Here is a 7,672-nt window from a genome sequence, read left to right on the forward strand (position 1 = left end):
TTGGTTTTGCGTGTTTGGTTTAAATTTATGAATATGTATGAAAGGATTAGTAAAAATGAGAAAATACTGTTTTGACCTCCTAGCCAAATCTGAAATCAGAGTGAAATAGTTCATGAATTTTCTAGTCGCAAGCTGCATTGAAATTAGAGGCCCCAGAGGCATATTTATTGGCTTGGAAATATTATCTTCATCTGTTGGCTTCTATAAGCAGCAAAAGAATGTCACCACTGAAGATTGACTCTGCATGACTTGTGATTCCTTCACATGTATATGCATGCATTAGCTCATTCATCAAACATTTATTGAGCTCCTAGTACATATTGGATATTTTGTAGACTCAGAAAACACATGAAAAGACTTGGTCCCTGAACTTAAGGAGTTCACAGTCTAAAGGTAAGGTAGATGTTTAAAGCAAGTAGTTGTAGTGTAGTATGATGGTCCATGTATGTACAAGAAAAGTGGTGGCTCAAAGGAGAAAATGGTTAACTATAGTGAGGCAGGGCGGGGGATGTGGATTTGCAGAGGAAGAGGGACTTGAACTGAATCTTGAAGAATAACATAAGGGTGCCCTGGGAGAAGGGGAGAGGGCATTTCAGATAGAGGCATGGCATGTGCACAAGCTTGAAGGCATGAAGTGAGAGAGGGAATGGCAGGGGATGAGATTGGAGGGGTAGGCTGAAGCCAGACCTTGGTGGGCCTTTGATGCCATGCTGAGGAATGTACACTTCATCCTAAAAGTACTGGAGAGCCATTGATATGATTTAAATGGGGCAGGTTTGAATTTAGAACAGTGACTCTGAAAGGCAACTGTATGATCAATGGGAAGTGGAGATGAGGGTGGAACAGAGTGAAATTGGAGGCAGGGAGATCAACAAGGGCAGAGAATATTGCGACGGTCCTTGTGAGAGAAGCTAGCAATGTCCATCTTTGACTCTGTCTCCGTTCAATATGATGAAGGTATTGGAGCTGTAAGCTACAATTCAGTTTCCTGCAGCAGGTGGCAGAGGCAGCTAGCTGACCACCAAAGATCTGTGTTCCCCTTCCATGGCCTAGGGCAGTTGTTGGGAAGCAGATGCCCAGCCAGGAGCTATGTTTGCAAGTCCCTGACCTTGCATCTTGGTGGGGACATGTGACTGGTACTCACAGAGGAATGTAAGTGGAAGGGAAGGTGTTTACTTCAGGGCCAAGGCAGTTAAATATCAGATGTGGGCTCTTCATACTCTCTGTTTTCCCTCTTTCCCTCCTCCCCGCTTGTTGACTGAAGTCCCTGAGTTACCACTTGAAGGAGAGCTGCCAGGCCTGATTGGACTTTATTGTGCTGTTTGATGCAGCAGTTAACCTAGTCTGATATAGCCTCTCTTCTGTTGCCAAATTACAGAAATTTGTTATTAGACTTTGAGGATCTGCTGCTAACTTACTAAAGCTAACCGTAAATCAGTTCATCCAGTTATGGATTATTTTGACAGTGATACTATCCAAAGACCTACATAATTTGTGTCCTATTTATTGAAAGCTATTTTCATGATTTCTGGAGTTGGAGGTTGGTCCATTCTGTGTTCCACAGAGTCTCAGGTGACAACCAGAAGGATGTTGAACCATAGCATCGTATGCTGCTTCTCTGAACTGTGTCTTGCCTGTTTGGCTAAGTTATGCTGTAAGTTGTTTTTTTTTTGCGGTACGCGGGCCTCTCACTGTTGTGGCTTCTCCCATTGCGGAGCACAGGCTCCGGATGCGCAAGCTCAGCGGCCATGGCTCACGGGCCCAGGCGCTCCGCGGCATGTGGGATCTTCCCGGACCGGGGCACGAACCTGCGTCCCCTGCATCGGCAGGCAGACTCTCAACCACTGCGCCACCAGGGAAGCCCTGTAACTTGTTTTGAACACTGCTTCAAATTCTTTCCTTTTCATTTCCACATATATTTTGGGGCAACTGTCATGTGCCAGGCACAGTCATAAAATTTTGCTTTGGGCCTAGAGCTGAGCTACATTGTTTTGGTGCAGTAATGAACAAGTACTCCTGAAACTTAGTGAGTGCTGAGGCAGAGAATTGAGGAAACTTTTACAAAGTGATATGATAAGTGCTATGTTTGGGAAGAACAGGATGTTCTGAGAGCAGATAGAAGGAACACAAAACATGAATTTGGAAATTCAGGAAGGCTTCCTGGAGGAAGTGACGTTTAAGCAGATATTTCAGGTTGAAGAGTAGGAGATAGAGTGTTCTAGGAGAAGAAAGATAGAATGTGTAAAGGCCTAGAAGAGCGAGAGCATGAAAGGAGCTGATAGAAGGTCTACACACCTTGAGAACAGAGTGCAGATTGGGAAGTGGTAAAGGAGGAAGCAGGGCCCCAGTGATGAAGGGAATTGCAGACCGTGTAAGGGCACTATCTTAGGTTGAGTTACTCTGAAAGCAGCAACTGAGGCAAGGGTTTGGGCAGAAGTAGTTTATTTGGAAGGTGGTTCCAGGAAGCATGGTGAAGCAATGGGGAAGTAAGACAGAGAAGGAAGAAAGCTTGTAAAGGCTGTATTAACCAGCAGGGTACTGCTCTGGACAGCTGAAGCTCAGTGCCACTGGAGACCCCTGAGAGACCGTGTAGGACATGCCTCTTAGTTGTCACATTGATGTGAGGAAGGAGGCACATTTATCCAGCACTCTTGTCCCTCATGGGTTGGAGGTTGCTCCTGGGGACCTGCCCCAGCTTCTCAGAGAATGCCCTCAGGCAGGCTGAGAGGCACAAAGTCATTGCCTGTATGGGAGCGGTCTGTAGGTGATATCCAGGGTGGGCCAATGGGTTGTGAGCAGGGCATTAACAGCAACACCTAAGTGTCTAAACTTTGCCCTAAGAACAAATGGAATCAACTGCAGGGTTTTCAGGAATGCATTTTAGAAAGCTCACTTTGGCTGAATGGAGAGGGTTGATTGGAATGGGGCAAAACTGAAGTAGACAGATGAGTTAAGAGTTACATTAATAAAATTGCCCTTCTGCTTCAATAAGCCCAAGTGACTTTTATTGTTTGAACCAAGAACCCCCAAAAGGTCAGCTTTTTATCTGTGGGGTGGGCTAGTGTAGGAAAAATGATGAGTATAGGTTTTTTAAAAATTAGACTTTATTTTTTTAGAGCAGTTTTAGGTTCAGAGCAAAATTGAGCAGAAAGTACAGGGATTTCCCATATACCCCCTGCCTCTACCCACACACAGCCTTCTCCCCCTTTATTAACATCCCCCACCAGAGTGGTAAATTTGTTACAGTGATGAGCCTACCATGAGGTATCATTACCATCCAGAGTCCATAGTTTACATTAAAATGTTCACTGTTGGTGTCGTAAATTCTGTAGGTTTGGGAAAATTTATGATGACATGTATCTACCATTATAGTATCATTCAGACTAGTTTCACTGCCATCTGTGCACCACCTGTTCATCCCTCCCTACTCCTTAGCCCCTGGCAACCACTGATCTTTTTGCTGCCTTTTCTAGATATAGTTGGAATCATACTATATGTAGCCTTTTCAGATTGCTTCTTTCACTTATATGCATTTAAGTTGCCTCTGTGTCTTTTCATAGCTTATAGCTCTTTTTAAAATAAATAGCTAAATAATATTTCATTGTTTGGTTATACCACAGTTTATACATTCACCTACATCTTTGTTGCTTCCAAGTTTTGCCAGCTATGAATAAAGCTGCTATAAACATCCATGTGTAGGCTTTTATGTGGACATAAGTTTTTTCAGCATGTTTGGGTAAATACCAGAGAGCATGATTGCTGAATTGTATATTAAGAGTATGCTTAGTTTTGTAAGAAACCTCCAAACTGTCTTCCAAAGTGGCTGTGCCAGTTTGTATTCCTACCAGCAATGAGTGAGAGTTCCGTTTGCTCTACATCCTTGTCAGCATTTGGTGTTAATCAGCGTTCTAGATTTTGGTCATTCTAGTGTATATGTAGTGGTATCTCATTGTTGTTTTAATTTTCATTTCCCCAGTGACATATGATGTGGACCATCTTTTCACATGCTTATTTGCCATCTTTATATCTTCTTTGGAGAGATATCTACTAAAGTCTTTAGCTCATTTTTTAATGGGCTATTTTTTTTCTTATTGTTGAGTTAAAGAGTTCTCTGAATATTTTGGATAACAGTCCTTTATATGTCTTTTGCAGATATTTTTTCCCAGTCTGTGGCTTGTCTTTTCCTTCTCTTCTTGCAGAACAGAAATTTTTAATAAAACCTATCTTATCAATTCTTTTTTTCATGGATTGTGCCTTTGGTGTTATCTAAAAAGTCACCACTAAACTTAAGGTCATTAGATTTTCTCCCATGCTATATTCTAAGAGGTTAATAGTTTTGCATATTACGTTTAGGTCTGTGATCCATTTTGAGTTAATTTTTATGAAGGTGTAAGGTCAGTGTCTAGATTAATTTCTTTCGGCATGTGGATGTCCAGTTGTTCTAGCACCATTTGTTAAGAAAATTATCTTTGCTCCATTGTATTGCCTTTGCTCCTTTGTCAAATATCAGTTGACTCTATTTATGTGGGTCTATTTCTGGGCTCTCTTTTCTGTTCCATTGATCTATTTGTCTGTTCTTTCACCAAGTCATCCAGCTTTGTTCATCTCCTTCAATATTGTGTTGGCTGTTATGTGTCTTTGCCTCTCCATATAAACTCTAGAATCTGTTTATATCCACAAAACAAATTTCTGGGATTTTAATTAGGATTGCATTGATAGATCTATCTATATAGATAGATCAAGTTGGGAAGAACTGACATTTTTTCTTTCTTCTTTTTCTTGAAATATAGTTGCCTTACAATATGGTATTAGTTTCAGGTGTACAACATAGTTTTTGATATTTGTATCAAATATCAAATATTTGTATAGATTATACTACATAAAAAGTTATTATAAAACGTTGACTAGGGCTTCCCTGGTGGCGCAGTGGTTGAGAGTCCGCCTGCCGATGCAGGGGACACGGGTTCGTGCCCCGGTCCGGGAAGATCCCACATGCCGCGGAGCGGCTGGGCCCGTGAACCATGGCCTCTGAGCCTGTGCGTCCGGAGCCTGTGCTCCGCAACGGGAGAGGCCACAACAGTGAGAGGTCTGCGTACCACAAAAAAAAAAAAAAAAAAAAAAAAAAAAGTTGACTATATTCCCTGTGCTGTTCATTACGTCCTTGTAATTTATTTATTTTACACTTAGTAGCGTGTACCTCTTAATCCCCTTCACCTATTTTGCCCTTCCTGCCACCCTTCTCCTCTCTGGTAGTCACTAGTTTGTTCTCTGTATCTGTGAGTCTGTTTCTGTTTTACCTGTTCATTTGTTTTATTTTTTAGATTGCATATATAAGTGAAAACATACAGTGTTTGTCTTTCTCTGTCTGACTTATTTCACTAAACACAATACCCTCCACATCCAGAAGAACTGACATCTTGACAATATTGAGCCTTCTATCTGTGAATGTGGAATATTTCTCCATTTATTTAGTTCTTTGATTTCTTTCATCAAAGTTTTGTAGTTTTCCTCATAGATCTTATACATATTTTGTTAGATTTATATCTAAGTATTTCATTTTTTGGGGGGTGCTATTGTAAATGGTGTTGTATTTTTAATTTCAAATTCCACTTGTTCGTTGCTGGCATATAGGAAAGCAATTGACTTTTGTATATTAACCTTGTATCCTGCAACCTTGCTATTAGAACTTATTAGTTCTAGGAGATTGTTCTTTTTTTTGGATATTAGTTCTAGGAGATTGTGTTTTTTTAACATCTTTATTGGAGTATAATTGCTTTACAATGTTGTGTTAGTTTCTGCTGTATAACAAAGTGAATCAGCTATAGGTATACATATATCCCCATATCCCCTCCCTCTTGTGTCTCCCTCCCACCCTCCCTATCCCACCCCTCTAGGTGGTCACAAAGCACTGAGCCAATCTCCCTGTGCTGTGTAGCTGCTTCCCACTAGCTATCTGTTTTACATTCGGTAGTGTATATATGTCAATGCTACTCTCTCACTTTGTCCCAGCTTACCCTTCCTACTCCCGGTGTCCTCAAGTCCATTCTCTACATCTGCATCTTTATTCCTGTCCTGCCCCTAGGTTCATCAGAACCTTTTTTTTTTTTTCTTTTTAGGATCCATATATATGTGTTAGCATACAGTATTTGTTTTTCTCTTTCTGACTTACTTCACTCTGTGTGGCAGACTCTAGGTCCATCCACTTCACTACAAATAACTCAATTTCGTTTCTTTTTATGGTTGAGTAATATTCCATAGTATATATGTGCCACATCTTCTTTATCCATTCATCTGTCGACGGACACCTAGGTTGCTTCCATGTCCTGGCTATCGTAAATAGTGCTGCAGTGAACATTGTGGTACATGACTCTTTTTGAATTATGGTTTTCTCTGGGTATATGCCCAGTAGTGGGATTGCTGGGTCATATGGTAGTTCTATTTTTAGTTTTTTAAGGAACCTCCATACTGTTCTCCATAGTAGCTATATCAATTTACATTCCCACCAATAGTGCAAGAGAATTCCCTTTTCTCCACACCCTCTCCAGCATTTATTGTTTGTAGATTTTTTGATGATTGCCATTCTGACTGGTGTGAGGTGATACCTCATTGTAGTTTTGATTTGCATTTCCTAGGAGATTTTTTGTCAGTTCTTTTGGATTCTCTACATAAATGATTATGTCATCTGTGAACAAAGACAGTTTTACTTCTTCCTTCCCATTCTGCCTATCTTTTGTTTACTTTTTCTCTCTTATTGCATTAGCTAGGACTTTCAGTATGATGTTGAAAAGCAGTGGTGAAAGGGGATATTCTTACTTTATTCCTGATCTCAGTGGGAAAGCTACTTTTTTCTCAGCATTAAGTATGATGTTAGCTGTAGGGTTTTTTGGTAGGTGTTTTTCATCAGGTTGAGGAAGTTCCCCTCTATTCGTAGTTTACTGATAGTTTTTATTACAAATAGGTGTTGGGTTTTATCAAATGCTTTTTCTGTATATGCTGATATGATCAAGTGATTTTTCTTATTTAGCTTGATTTGGTGGATTACATTAATTTATATTTAAAAAAATTTTATTTTATATTGGACTATAGTTGATTTACAATGTTATGTTAGTTTCAGGTGTACAGCAAAGTGATTCAATTATACATATACATATATCTATTCTTTTTCAGATTTCCCATATAAGTTATTACAGAGTATTGAGTAGAGTTTCCTGTGCTATACAGTATGTCCTTGTTGATTATCTATTTTATATGTAGTCATGTGTATATGTTAATTCCAACATCCTAATTTATCCCTCCCCCCCCACCTTTCCCCTTTGGTAACCATAAGTTTGTTTTCTAAGCCTGTGAATCTGTTTCTGTTTTGTAAGTAAGTTCATTTGTGTCATTAATTGATTTTTTTTAAGTTATTTTTTTAAATTTTTATTTATTTATTTTTGGCTCTGTTGGGTCTTTGTTGCTGCACGCGGGCTTTCTCTCGTTGCGGCGAGCGGGGGCTACTCTTGGTTGTGGTGAGTGGGCTTCTCATTGCAGTGGCTTCTCTTGTTGCAGAGCACAGGCTCTAGGAGCCTAGGCTTCAGTAGTTGTGGCATGTGGGCTCAGTAGTTGTGGCTTGCGGGCTCTAGAGCGCAGACTCAGTAGTGGCGAACGGGCTTAGTTGCTCCGTGGCATGTGG

This window comes from Phocoena sinus, chromosome 1 (genome assembly GCF_008692025.1).
Source record: "Phocoena sinus isolate mPhoSin1 chromosome 1, mPhoSin1.pri, whole genome shotgun sequence".
Taxonomy (NCBI): Eukaryota; Metazoa; Chordata; class Mammalia; order Artiodactyla; family Phocoenidae; genus Phocoena; species Phocoena sinus.